At 51.6% G+C, this 14346-nt stretch overlaps 1 protein-coding gene across 1 annotated transcript in view; it reads right to left on the reverse strand.

Annotated features, from left to right (window-relative positions):
- CACNA2D3 (calcium voltage-gated channel auxiliary subunit alpha2delta 3) overlaps positions 1 to 14346 on the reverse strand; it is a 978241-nt gene that overhangs the window by 98302 nt on the left and 865593 nt on the right. The window lies entirely within an intron of this gene.

Consider the following 14346-nt stretch of genomic DNA (forward strand, 5'->3'; position numbering starts at 1 on the left):
CTCCTAGATGGGCCCCTAGTATTCTAGAACTCTGGCAAGATGGCACAGGCACTGTAAATCTGTCTGCGAAAATGCCTTCTACAGAAATGCTGGGTGCTAAGGGCTGCTGAGAGAGGCGTGAGCTGGCTCAGTGGGTTAAGCATCAGACTGCTAACTATGAGGTCAGTGGTTCAGATACACCTGCTACTCCACAGGAGAAAGAAGAGGCTGTCCGCTCCAAAGAAGATGGACAGTCTTGGAATCCCCAAGGAGCAGTGCCCCTCTGTCCTATGGGGCCAGTCGCATCTGGGCTGACCCCAGTCAGGGCAGGAAAGTGAGAGAAGCAAACCAAAAACAGACATGATGCTTTGGGATGTGGCACCTGATGGAACAGAACTAGAACGTGAGCAAGCTCACTGTACTCGCCCCATAAAGGCCAGACAGAGTAGCTCCTGAAACCCTCTCAGAATGTGCTCCAGTCCCAGCCCAGAACCCTTCAGCTACTGATTCAAGGAAACTTGGAAGAGCTGGACCCAGAGAATGAGACTGGGCGGAAAGGCCAGCCTGCTGGGGAGGACACTTCCCTCTAGAGCCTCTGTCCTTTGTACACGACCTTCCCAATTGCTCCCATAGCCACCTACCACCAGGACTGGTCTTTCTCTTTTACGTCACTCACTTTCCCCCACTTACTGGTAACACCCGTGGTGACTTCAATCAAAGAGAGAACATTCATCAAAAGAAAGGACACAACTGCCGCAAGATTGCTCATTGCTCTTTTGTTGAGTGCGATGCACTGCCCAGAGCATAACCACCCACCGGCCTTTAGCCCTCTGAGGGGTCTGACAAAGTGGCACGCAGTGTCCTACTCTTGTCTAATCACATCATCACCCCGGAAGGAAACCTGTGCTGTCTGCTGTGCCCTTCTCTTGGCCCCTGGAAACCACGAGCCTGCTTTCTCTAGGCATTTACCTAATCCAGGACTAGGATATAAATGGAATCAAACAATGTGGCCGTCGGGGTCTGACTTTTCTGCACCGAGAGTGCTAGCCACGTTCGAGGTCCACCCATGTTGCAGCACATCGTTCCTTTGTAGGGCGAGTGACGCGGCCTTGTGCAGGCACACGACATCCTGCTTATCCATCCCCTAGTGGGTGCACCTAGGAACTGATTGCACCTCGGGGCGACGGTGAATACTGCTGCTGTGAACATCTGTGGACAAGTTTTGCTCTTTGTTCAAACCTTTGTTTTCGTTTTGGGGTGGTGGCGATTTGAAATCAACTTGACGGCAGTGGATTTTACATACCGATGAGTGGTACTTCTGGGTCATCTGGTTTGTCATGAACTATTTTTCAAATCTGTGTGCCACCATGCTAAAGCCCTCTTGAGTCATCACTAAAATGTTGGCCTTAGAAACTTACCTTCTGTCTTTGCATATATGATTTCAGGCTTTTGGATAGAGTAGAACTGTTCATGACTGCCATATTCAGAACAAGACTAGTCCCTGGGGGGCCACGTCAGCCCTGCCTGCTGCTGCATGGCCAGTGTCCTCCTCCTTCTGAACCAGGCGCCCCCTGCAGGGCAGGGACCGGCTGCTGCTCCACGGGTGTCCTGAGCACCTGGAGGATTGCTGAGGCTTGCTTCAATGAACTAGAGAACTTTCTCATGATAGTTCAGTCAAATTACGGAGACGGACATTCAAGCCAGATTCAGAGTAAGATGTAAATCAAGGGACATCCTTGTCGATATCACTGGCTTCACAAAGGCATTGTGGATCATAACATTGCAAAGACGGGACAATCCAGGGCCCTTCTTTGTGCTCCTGAAGAACCTTTACATAGACCAAGAGGCAGTTGTTCAAGCAACACCAGGGGGTGTCTTGAGGTCAGGCAATAGTTCCACTAGGTCGTATCATTGCACACTTGTATCTTGAGTAAGGACTACATGAACAAGGAGGAGGCATCAGGCTCAGCGGAAGGCTGTAGCCCACACATGCGCACGACACACCCTGGCTGGAGGAAAGTGAAGCAGACATGCAGCCCGTACTGACAATCCAAGGCCACAGCTTCCATATGGGTTACATTTCAGCATAAAGAGAACCGAATCCTCACGGTTGGACCAACAGACAGCGTCAGGACACACAGAGACAAGACTGAAGTGGGCAACTATTTGATTTGACCTGGCCATGCCATCCGTGTCCATGGAAGCCTCCACCACGGCAGCCGACACCTGTGGGACCAGGCAACTCTGCTGTGCAAGGCCTCTCTGAGGACAAAGCGTACTGCCAGCGGGCAAACCAGGCGCCCAGACCCAGACCCCAGTCACTCCCGATGACTTCACCAACACACGGAAGCTAGACAGCGACCGAGGGAGCCAAAGACAAACGGTGGCCTTCCTATCAAAGTGTGGGCCAAGGGCAGAGTGTATCCTCTGGACAGCAAGAATGAGCAAGTCCATGTGAGAGGTGCAGCCAGCATTCCCCTTAGAAAGGAGGACGGCCAGACTTCAGCTCAGAGACTCCGGACACGAGATCAGGAAGGACAATGCCCAGAGAGGGACACCACGCTTTTCAAAGGAGAGGGATGGCCCTTAATGGATGAACTGACACCATGGTCGCAGCAACAGGATCAAAGGCGGAGGTGACTGTGAGGATGGTGCCGGGCTGGACAGAGTTTGACTCCGTGTGGATGGAGTCATCCTGGGTCAAACCAAGCTGGCTCCCAGCCAGAGAGAGAAAGGAGGAGAAACAATGTTCAGGGGACTTGACATTGCGTCCAGCAGAGGTCTTCCACTCATCTCGACAGGAGGACACAGGAGGGTGCCCGGGAAAACATCGCTGCCTGGGTGCCTCGCCCTTGCCCTTCCAGACAAATCCAATCAGAATCGTTTGGAGACTGAGGCATGAGGAGTTTTTAATGAACCTCAGATGATTCGCATGTGTACTTTGGTTGAAAAGCATTGTCCTGAAGCCAATTGGTTATTGAGACGGACTGTCAGGCGGGGTTGACTATCAGGGGGCTGGCTTTTCGACCCAAGCCGTTCCTTCTTATCTTTAAGTCAATTTCTGAGAATTCTCTGAGAACGTTGCTTAGACGATTGAGGATTTCTTAGTGACATTTCACATCAGCCACTTCTTCCCAAACGCCTGCATTCCATATCCCTACTGGGGACGAGCCAATCAAGGGAACTGCGCATGGGGCCAGGGTGCCTGCTGAATGCCATTCCGCTCCACCAGCAGGCAGATGGGCGTGTCGGTACTGTCTCAACAAGGGGCTTAGAACAAGTGTTTCTAACCTTGACCGAAAACAGGAAGAGATTTGGGAAAACACGACCTCAGAGATGGGAAAATCCAAACCCACTTCCACGGCGCCGCTACTGCTCTACAGACCTGTTTCAGGGCAGCACGTCCCCGGCTGCCAACCTCGCTGGGAGCAGGCTCCCAGGCCCAGCTCCTTTGCAGGGGCTGGTGGGTTTGAACTGCGGACCTTCTGGTTATCAGCGGAGTGCTTTAACCACTGCACCACCAGGTATCCTTCTTCAGGCCACTTGCTGTTGTGGTTGGGTGCGTTCTGACCCCTGGTGACTCCGTGCACAACAGAACAAGACAAGGTCCCTCCCGTGTCACGCCAGTCTCACAAATGTCCTCATGCTGGGCCCATCGATGCTGCCTCTGTGTCGACCTGCTTGTTGAAGGTCTTCCTCTTTTTCAGATTGACAATGTTCAGAGCAGAAGGTCTTGAAAGACTGGCATCTAACACTTGCAATCTCAGAGGAGGGTGAGACTAGGTTTGTCTGTCCCCCTGTGGGTGTGGCTCTCTGTCTGCCTCTCCTTCTCACTCTTACCCGGGCCCAGAGTCAGAGAGTAACTCTGAGGTGGCCACTCAGGGCCCACGTCAACAGCAGTGGGGGGCGCTGGGCCTGATGGGATCCAAGCGGGTTTCCCTGAAGGAGTCAGCCCACAGTGACCTGTCCACATGGTTTCAAATCCCAACAGCCCCGAGTTTCCCCTGACAGCCAGCATCTCTTGAGCCTTTGCAAAAAGACCCACCCCTCAGCTGCCACCCTCTCTGAGCCCCTCCCAAACTCTGGTGAGGCCTGTCTCCCCCTGGGTGTTTACCCACCCCGCATATTTGGAGGCTGCTATCATCTGCCCCACTTGGTCCTGCACCCCAGCTCCTCGAAGTGCTTTCATCTTCGCTCATGAGTCAGTCCCTCCATCCCCTCCATGCCATTAATCATGCGGGCCGCTTCTCTCTGATCTCCCTCCAGCCCGCTGCATCCTCTCCCCAGGCCTGATGCCCCAAACTACACAGCATGCCCGCGCTCCCCACTCCATTACCAGCAGGCCCTCCCCACTCCATTACCAGCGGGCTTCTAGGAGGTCCTGGCTGCCACTGGTCTGTTGTGATTTGCCCTGGCTGAGCTGTGTCTGGTTATCCCTTAACTCCTTCCACACATTCCTGCCCCCGGCTCCCCCATACACATCTGGGGCTGCAGTGTGTTCACCTAGAGACTAAGATAATCCCCTATGATCCAGAGACACAGAATCCCACTGGTGGAGCAACCCCATGCCCATCGCTCAAGGACCTTTTCTTGCTGAGCTCTATGCGACTGGGAAGAAAGGAAGCTCTGTCTCCTGAAAGCCCTCAGCGTATGGTTTGAGAGCCACTGTAGCGCTACAGCAGCCACGTGGTGAAGAGACCGCATGAGTGACACAAGCACAGAGCCCTGGGCATCGGGCACTGAGGGGGCTCTGGGAGAGGTAGCCATGGAGCTCGGTCTCATGGAAAAAGGCGCCAAGGAAGGACGGCAATCCAAACAGAGCCACCACACAGGCCAAGGGATGATGCCTTTCCAACAACCAGGGTCTGCTCTGAGGAGGCTTAATTAACATTGTGGTTATGCCCTGGGCAGCCAACTGCAAGCTCAGCAGTTCGAAACCACCTCCAGCCACTTTGCAGGCAAAAGATACAAGAAAGACAAATTTACACTCTCTCGAAAACATTTCCACTCTCCAAAAGCTCCAAGGGTGGTCCTACCTTGTCCTCCAGGGTTGAGCTATGAGAGTCGACTCGATGACAGTGAGCTTATTATTCTTTGTGTTTCGTGTGTTCTGAGGGGCCCAGGTGGCACAGTGGTCATGTGTTAGGCTGCAATCTTCATGTTTGGCAGTTCGAAACCACCAGCAGCTCCTCGGGAGAAGCCTGGCTTTCTACTCTCATCAACAGCGATGGTCTCAGAAACCCACTGACTCCATGAATTGAAGAGCCCCGGTGATGCAGTTGCTAAAGCACTTGGCTGCTAACCCAGAGGTAAGCAGTTCAAATCCACTGCCCACTCCCCCAGAGAAAGATGTGGCAGCCTGCGCCTGTAAAGATTCCATATTGGAGACCTCATGGAATGGTTCTGCTCAGTCGAACAGGGTAGACGTCGTAGCCAAGCTCCTGACAACGGGTGTTTGTGGTGGCATGGTCTGAGTGTTCAGAAGAATGGGAAGGGGGACCTGGCTGGTCAGACTGAGGCAAACTTGTGAATGATTTTGAATGTGAAGCCAAGAGAGGTGGCGACCTCGTGGACAAATCCAGTCTCTTCATGTCAGGAAACCGACTCAGCGGTTGTTTGTATACGGGCTCTGAGGGCAGAATCACATCACTGCGGCACAGGCTCTATGATCTACCAACCACAAAACACCCACTATCTGGACCTTTGGTGAGAAAAGGTTGCTGACATTTGCTACACACCAGGAGAAGCCATTGAAACAGTTTTCAGAATGCATATTTTTTGAAAGTCTACTATAAAAGTTTTTCAGGAAAGGGGCTTGGAAGTGGCTGACCTGGAGGATGTGAGGCGTTAGACTGCCATTGGCCCTAGGTGTATCTGCATACATACATCTTAAGTGTGAAAGTGACTTTAAATACAAACACACACAACAACAACAACTACAAAAACAAAAGAAAACCCCAAAGACACCAAGGGGGGGGACCCTCAAATGTATCTAATAAGCATTTAATGAGCATCTAATGGCTGGATGGCTATCTCTATTCAGAAGAACACAGAAAATCTTTAGCTACCTTTGGCTAATTTTCTCCTTTTTGTTCCACATTCTTGTTGGTCACCCTGTTAGCCCACCCCTTCATCCTTTATCAGAGAAAACATTATTAGTCCAGCAAGTGCCCTGCCCTCCACAGCCCTCCCAACATCCCAAATGAAACTTGAGATGGTTTCATGCCTGTCTGCTTTCTCCTGACAGCATCTCAAGCCATCACGGTACATTCTGATTGAAGTCAGTCTTGCTAATTTAATAAGGAAAACAAGGACAGAAAATGCTTTCGTGAAATCCAAGTCCCAAGGAGAGTGTACAGAAAATAAAAACACCATTCCTGGGTTTGAAATTTTTTAGGCAGCCCAGAAAATCATCAGCGTATTTTCTCTGGAGTTGCTCTCTGCCATCCGATCCCATAAGCCCCAGGGGTCCCTGCTGGGAATCTCCATCTCAGGGCCTTCCTCCCAGGCCACGCTTCCGGACTCAGGCAGGAGTGGGGATGGGTGTGTGCACCATACAGGCAGCCCCAGTTCCTGTCAGATGACAGACGGTCTCAGATGATAGGAGAGAATGCCCCCGCTAGGGTTCCCGCCCGTGCAGATCTTTACAGAAGCAGACCAGCAGGTCTCTGTGCTGAGCACTGGTGGTCTTAACTGCCCACTGAGCGCTTAGCCACGGTGCCGCCCGGGCTCTGTAGAAAGGCCGCACACAAGAGTCGGGATGCGCTCCACCGCAGCCCACCGCCTGCCCATTCCCCAACTTCCTAACTCCCCTCCTGCCTCCTCGCCCCTCCCTTTTCTTCTTTTCTCCTCTCCTTCCTTCCATTCATTCCTATCAGGAGCCCAACAGGTGAGATTCCAGGGCTGAGGAGCCATCACCTGAGACGGGCCTGGGAAGGAGCCACAGCCCAGAAGAGAGGCTCACCCTTTTTTGCCTGCTGGCAGCTGAGAGGTCTGGGATCCTCCAAGCACCTAAACTCCCCAGCCGCTCTATGGATGGAAAGTCAGTGAACTTGCAGTCAAATCTGGGGAAGGCCACTGACCTCACGCTTTGCTCACGTGCTCTCCGAGCCAGCCACACCCGGCCATGAGTTAAAGTAAATGAATGATGAAACAATTCATCCATGGACTAATTAAATGAATGGATTGATTAAAACAAATGGATTAAAATGAAGTCCTCACTTGCTTTAGCCACATGTCAAGCCTTCAGGGTGGACGCTCCTGCTTCGGACGGTGTCGCTGTGGAGACTTTCCATCTGTCAGAGGACTGTTGAGGAGCCCTGCTAGCCCGTGACCGGGGCGCTGGAGAACAGTCCATGGGGACGTAAGTGCACCAGAGAGACGGAGAGGGGCTAGATGCCTGCCCTGTGCTCCCTGAGGCCGGAGGACAGAGCTCTCCACAGACCTGTTCATGCAGTGCAGTCCCCTCCCTGCTCCCCTCCCAGAGGTGCAGAGGGTTTAGGTCACGTAGGGTACCAGCAGAAGAGGACCTGGGCTTGCAAGGGGAAGTCAGTTATTAGTTTGACAGAAACCCAAAGAAATCAGTGCAATATGCTGAATGTGGCTACCACCCCCAAGATTTATTTATTTTGCTTTATAAAATTTGAGAATACAAATTACATTTCCAGTGCTATTATATTCAAATGCATTCAAGATGAAACCATGCATGTGTCTCCTATCACGTTAATAGACATGCATTCAAGTGTAATATGAAACTCACCAAATAACAATATTACATGTAAAATTAGAAATAAAAAATAACTTTTTCATATTGTACTCATTTAGAAATAATTTTCTCTGGGCTTGGCCTCAACTTGCACAAATCCGGTTTGGAAGCATGTACACCATCCCTGGCCCACAGACACCCCCGTTTCCCCTTGCCCGGCCCATCGGCCACGCACACAGAGAGCTCATCCAGAGGACAGCAAAGCGCAGGGCAGCAGCAAATTACGACGAGGGGCTGGTTTCTGTTTTGAAGACCAGGAACACTGGGTGTAAACCCTGCTTCCATCACTTCACTGCTCTCTGTCTATACAGCCCAAGCTTCCCAACAGGATGGATGTGAATAAATGCTCTTCGGTACACTACTGTGTATATCAAAATGCTCTGAAGGAAAATAGTGATATAGACTATGGACTGATTTGTGTTCCCAGAGCTTTTCATCTCTAGTCATCTACTGGGTACTAAGGATATCTTCCATCCACATCGGCAGGCAGGCAGGCAGTCAGACTTCGGGGGCTGGCACACTGTTAGGACATGTGCTTTCCTGTAGTGGGACCATGAGGATTTGAAGTACCAGTAGGGGCACTGACGGCAGAGAAGGTTCAGTGGAGCTTCCAGGCTAAGACAGAGCTGGGAGAAGGCCAAGGGATATAGTTCTAAAACTCAGCCACTGAAGAAAACGTGATGTTTCCTAATACAGCGCGGGAAGACGAGCCTGAGGTGAAAAGACTCAAGAGAACATATTTTCTTGGGTCTGCAGCCAAAGGGTCAGGCACAGCAATGGCTGATCGTGAAGACAGGGCCAGGGCACATTTTGTTTTGCCTTTGCGGCACTGCCAATGTAGTGCCAACCAATGCCAACCCACGACAGCATGCTGAGACTGAGCACAAACTATGTTGGAATCAGTAAACACCAGCTGCCCATGTTCCTGACATAAGCATGACACCTCACAGGAGAAAAGAGACCGTGTCCCTCCGGCCAAACAAGGCAGAAAGCAGGAGGCAACGAACGGTTCTTTGTAAGCAAAGCAAATTCTCAGCACAGATTGCTTTTTCCCCTTCAGACTGAACGAAAGAGGACTGATCCTGTCCAGTCCTCTTTCCTGCCCTTTCTCTGACTGTGGCCATTTGGACCTGCTCAGAACATGACCAGACTGATCTGAGGGCAGAACCAAGAAAGCGCGACTCTCTCCAACAATGGTACCATCAGCCCCATGGGCTCATCAATCAGCCAGGCTACCTGGCCACAGAGCTTCTCAAAGATCTAATACTAGTGGCATGTCGCCAGTTACTGGCTCATCCACAGAGAGCTGCCTGCTCTTGTGGGGCATACAGTAGAGATGTCTTCCAATAGGTTCCAATCCAAGGGTAGGGACGTGCAAGGAGAACATCATAGCCAGTCAATAAAGAAGGTGTCTCCGAAGGATTTTCTATGTGTTTCATCTCTGAGAATGGAATCCCAGTTCCTTTACATACATGATCTCCACAATCCTGGGGGTACAGTGAGGAGAGACGGCAGCTGACCAAAGGCCGGGTGGTTGGGACTCATCAATGGGTGGTCTGCTTCCCTCAAGATGGGCCACTTCTTTAGGAGGTGCCATGGGTTGTTCACCAGAGTTGGAACCACGCCCAGGAGAGCAGGCTTCGATAAACCTTCCTATCCAGGAAATCAGCCTCCATCCTGACCTCACCCTTGCCCAGCAGGGCGGTGGGGGCTGTTTGCACAAGGCTGGGCTCATCTCTCCCACCCTGCCCTCAGTCCTCCTCGGACAGGGCTCTAAATCTTTCCTCCCACTGTTCCCAGTGGCAAAGACGGCTAGCTGTCACAGCAACTAGGCCTGGCACATGTGGAGGCCAACTTGCCTTAATTAATGGTCAGACGTAATAGCTGTCCCCCAAGCCACATTTGTTTAAACATTTTCTTCTGTTTGTTTTCAAAATAGCTAATTGCAAGTTGAACTAACAATGCGTCTGAATGTCACTTCTTTGGAATATTTCGTGATTAACCTAGGGCTTGGAATACGGCCACTGTTCTGGAGCACCGGAGAAAAGAGCTCTGACCTTCCTCACATCAACCATGCACCCACTCCAGAGGTCTGCTCACGTCCAGGATACATAACTTACCACACGAATAACAATTTACAACCGTCATGTGGATTATGACATAACTCATCTGTTAAATATTTCATGTGAACATTTTAATGAATTGCATGATGGAATGTTGGACACAAAAGACAACAGAAATCCTGGGACTAATTTGAGTGAAACTGAGAACAGAGGATCTTGGGGAGGCTGAGGGGAAGAGAAGGCAGCTGCGTTCAGGGCTCCCTGGGTGTCAGGCTGACAAATCTGAAGGCTTTCTTAAAAGATTACAGGGGAGAGAGAAGGAGCAGCAACCATCTTTTGAAAAACATTTCAGATCAAAGAAGTATTTGGTTTTTTTAATCTTGGTAAAGCCTGAACATTAATCTCCAAGGTATGGTATTATTTCAGAAATTAAGAAGAAGACGTGGGGGGGGGGGGGAATTCTCACAGCAGCAGACACACCTCATGTTTTAGCTATGCTGAGTGAAGAAATACAATGATAAAAGGGATGAGGTATTTTAGATGTAACCCCCTGCCCCTCCCCCCGTAACCAATTGCGTATTACACTTGTGAAGTTTTCCCCATGTGGGGGGTGGACGCAGTAGTCTTTCTTATACACGCTTTTAAATAATACAGTTACATGATCCATATCTGTGGTGAGAGACGGGGAGGGGAACCAGGGCCCGCATTATCACTCGATTGACAACGCGATAGCAGAAGATTTTCTTTGAAGACTCGGAGATGTGGGGGCCTATTTTAATCTGGAACCGGCCCTCCTCTCTCCCTGTGACTAATTCCAGGGAATGTACGGGGCGGGGGAGCGCCCTCCTCTCTCCTGATTGCTGTCTTTGGTCCTATCAGCGCCCACTTGGCGACACCCCTTCAGTACAGCACAGGGAGCAGCTAGCAGGAATGCTTCCTTCATCTGCATGCGAATGACTTGACTGCAGGAGGCTGAATGGAAGCATCCCTTTCTTTTCGCCCTGGAGGTCCTCTGGATGTCTTTCCCAGACCTCATCCAGGAACCCTACCTCCCCTCCGCATCCCCTCGGCTTTCCCGTCCTGCTGGCGCTGGCATCGAATCCTTTTCAGATCATGTCCTGTTCACGACGCTCCTCAAATATTACAGCAATAACGTGTTCAAGCCAAGATATTCCTACAGCCATCCCCATCCTGTCAGCCTTTCAGAATAAAACATTTCATCTTTGGGTCTAATTGTATTTTAAGCAGGCCTACAAAAATAAATGTCCATTAACAAAATTATAAGCTTCCCAATGATAGCTCCCTAGTTAATAACTTCTTATTAGGTCATCACCTCGTAATGACTACCAAAGAGATTATAACCAAATTAAAGGCCGCGGTTCCAAACATTTTAAAACCCATCACAGACTGTGGTGATTCGCACTGCCGAGTACCCCTTCACTGGATGTTGTATTTGAGGCAAAGTGGCTCTCAAAGCGCCCTGTGGTGCCACGTCGGCCGTCTACTGGGTGCCTGCCTATGGTGGGCCGCTGAGCTGCTCACTTAGAGGGTGGCTCTTTGGGTGGAGTCAATGGCTCTGCTGGAGGTCTGGGGGTCTGCTTCTGTCAGGAAAACACCCAGGAAGCCTGGGGGAAGGGTTCTCTTCTGCACCAGAACCCACCATAAGCTTCCACGACCCAGTCCTGGGAGCTGATCCTGCTGGTCACTGAGGAGGTGAGTTGAAACCGCACCAGCTCCCCAGATGGCAGCCGAGTCCAGTCCAGACTGCCCCAGCCCACAGCCCCACCCGCCTAGGAACTGGACATGGTCCCAGGCTTGGCATCCAGGGAGCTGCCGAACTCAGTGCAGCCCAGCAGCTGTCTGCATCAACATGGCTGTGACCTTGTGTGCTGTCTCAAGGTCAGGAGAAGCCCCAAAAAAGAGAAAAATCTAGTCTTTAATAGGTAGGACATTCATTTTTGTAAAAAAAATCACAGCATTCTGAGAGGATTGCCAAATTTAAAAAGAAACGTCCCCCTTACACCTGGAGGTCCTGTGCCCGAGAGGCGTAGACGCTCATTGCCACTGAGGTTACATACCTCGGCCCCCCCAGGACACAGCTTCCGAGCAGACTTCCTTATGGGGTGGGAAGCCTGGTCTCGCCCCCTCTGGGCAGCTGCTGGTTTTGAACGGTTGGCCTGGTGATTAACTGCCTGATGCCTAACTGCTACCACCAGGCTCCTTGCTGCCCCGAAACCTCCACGGTGTGTCTTCAGTTGCCAGCTTAGCCCTGCGAGCACCCAGCCTCCTTCACCCTTCCCTGTAGCCGTCAGGACGGGGAGCTACAACTGCCTACACCTCACCTTCACATCACCTTCGTGGTTTGCCAACTTGTTCCCAAATGATAAGACGCTAAGCAGGTAAAAATACTGCATGGTTTGCTTGAGAAAAATGCCTCCGAATCGATTTATCTGAACAAGAGCTAAGGAAAAGCCCCTGTGGTAGGACACGCGCCGGCTCAGCCAGGAACTGCTCTCTTAGGAAGTACCAGTGAAGCTCGCCATTCAAGAGGTCTACCAGTTGTAGAGAATGCCAATCAGATGCCCATGACCTCAAGCCACCTGTGCTCAGATGCCAAATCCCTCCAGGGATCCTGTCTGCCAACCTTCCCTTCTGGAGACGCTGCGGAGACTTGGGCGGTGGTGCTCGCCTTGGCTGCAAGTCAGTAATAAATCGCATCCACGGGACAGCGCATGGTCTTATCAAAAACAAGGTGGCCTTCATCAAGGCAGATGGTGGTGTCAGTGTCAGGGCCTCCTGAAGAGCAGAAGGCAGCACCGGCGGCTGCTGGGCCATCCTCACGGCAGTTCTTAGGCGTGAGCCCACGGGCAGCGCAGAGGAGCATCTGACATGATGGGATCCGCCCAATGTGTCTGAGGAAGCTCTGGCTCGTGCTGGCTCACAGAGATTTCGGTGGCTAGCATTTTCGAGGCCTATCACCATGTCTCCCTTCTAAGGCTCCTCTGGGTAGACCCTCGTCCTCCACTTTTTCATTAGCACCACCGAGGATGCCCACTTGACACTACCTTTGATTCATGTCTTGCCTCTCATCCCCACCTGACTCCCTGAGGACACAACCTGTTTTGCTGACTGCTGTGTTCCCCGTGCCTCATAGAGGACCTGGTCCACAGGGGAATTCTGACAGCAGGGAAACTGATGGACAATGAGCTGGGTGCTATGCTGAGCGCGGCATCTGTTCATTTCCGCTCAGCAGACAATCTTTTCTTCCCGCGTTAGAAGTGTCCAGTTGAAAACTGGCTGGGGGTGCCAGGAGAGCTCCTAGCTAGACCATCCAGAACGTTTGTACCATTCCTCCGAGTCAACCCAGGGATCACTCGCAGCCAGGCAGAGAGGGCGGGTGAGGGGTGTCAGTTCACACACGCAGCACCCCAAACTGGCCGTGATTTGGGGAGTGTTCAGAATGCTAGGGCCACCTGTGTGGCCAAGCCAGCGAGGAAGCCAAATTCCCCAGCCCTTACCAGACAACCTCTAGGACAGAACCTAGGGTTTCCAACGCGCACACACGCACACACGGCCGGCCATGCTCGCGCCAGCTTATCACGAGCAGAACTCCTTGATGGAGGTTCAGCAAGACCTTCACTTTCAGTCGGTCCCCAGTGTCTCTGCTTCCTTTTCTGTGGAAAGGAAAATCCAGCCAGAGACAGACGACAGAAGACTGACTGCGTGGTTTTTCCCGTGCTCACATAGCCAGACAGCCATAGAAGGCAGAGCCAGCAGGCCCGCTCCCCTCCGGCCATCTAGATCCCCGCTCCAGAGTCAAACACCTGGGTAGCAGATGTGTACAACTGCAGCGACCTGGCCCAGGGCAGACCCTTTCAGAACAGCTGCATACAAGGTGATTATGCGCAGGGAGGGCCTTGAAGGCGGGCCGGGTGCTAAGGAGAGGGACACAGCACTTTGAGGCAACCAAGGAGCATTTTTTTTGTCAACTCTCCAAAGTCTTGGAATCTTAGAACCTCACAGTATCTGTAAATCAGCTGTGGATATGAGGGCCCAGTCTGTCTCACAGTTTAATAGGCAGATGTTGAAAATGGAAAAGCCATCGTCTGTCATTAAGCGATTGCTCCCAAAGACTCAAACACACTTGGTACCAGCCGGTCCTCTCATCTGAGATCTTGAACAAGTTCTCAGAATGGGCTACCCTGGTCAGGCCCCTGTGCTGGGTGAGGTTGCAGGGAGGGCCAGGCATTCCTTTGCTGACCTGGCAGGGCAGTCCAAGTTCTTCTCAGCTGACCCAAGCCTGAGACTTCTCTTCATAGACAGAACCCTCAATAGTAAGTAAGGTTACCTGGTTGGCCTGCTCAAATGACATTGAACTAAGTCTAAGCATGCTAAAAGATCCGTTAGGGTGCCCAGTAGGCAGTCATCAGGGAGCCTTGGTGGTGTAGTGGTTATATGTTGGGCTGTGATCAGAATGGTTGGCAGTTCAAAACCACCAGCAGCGCCGAAGAAGAAAGACTGGGCTCTCTACTCCCATCA

Source organism: Tenrec ecaudatus, chromosome 5 (assembly GCF_050624435.1).
Source record: "Tenrec ecaudatus isolate mTenEca1 chromosome 5, mTenEca1.hap1, whole genome shotgun sequence".
Taxonomy (NCBI): domain Eukaryota; kingdom Metazoa; phylum Chordata; class Mammalia; order Afrosoricida; family Tenrecidae; genus Tenrec; species Tenrec ecaudatus.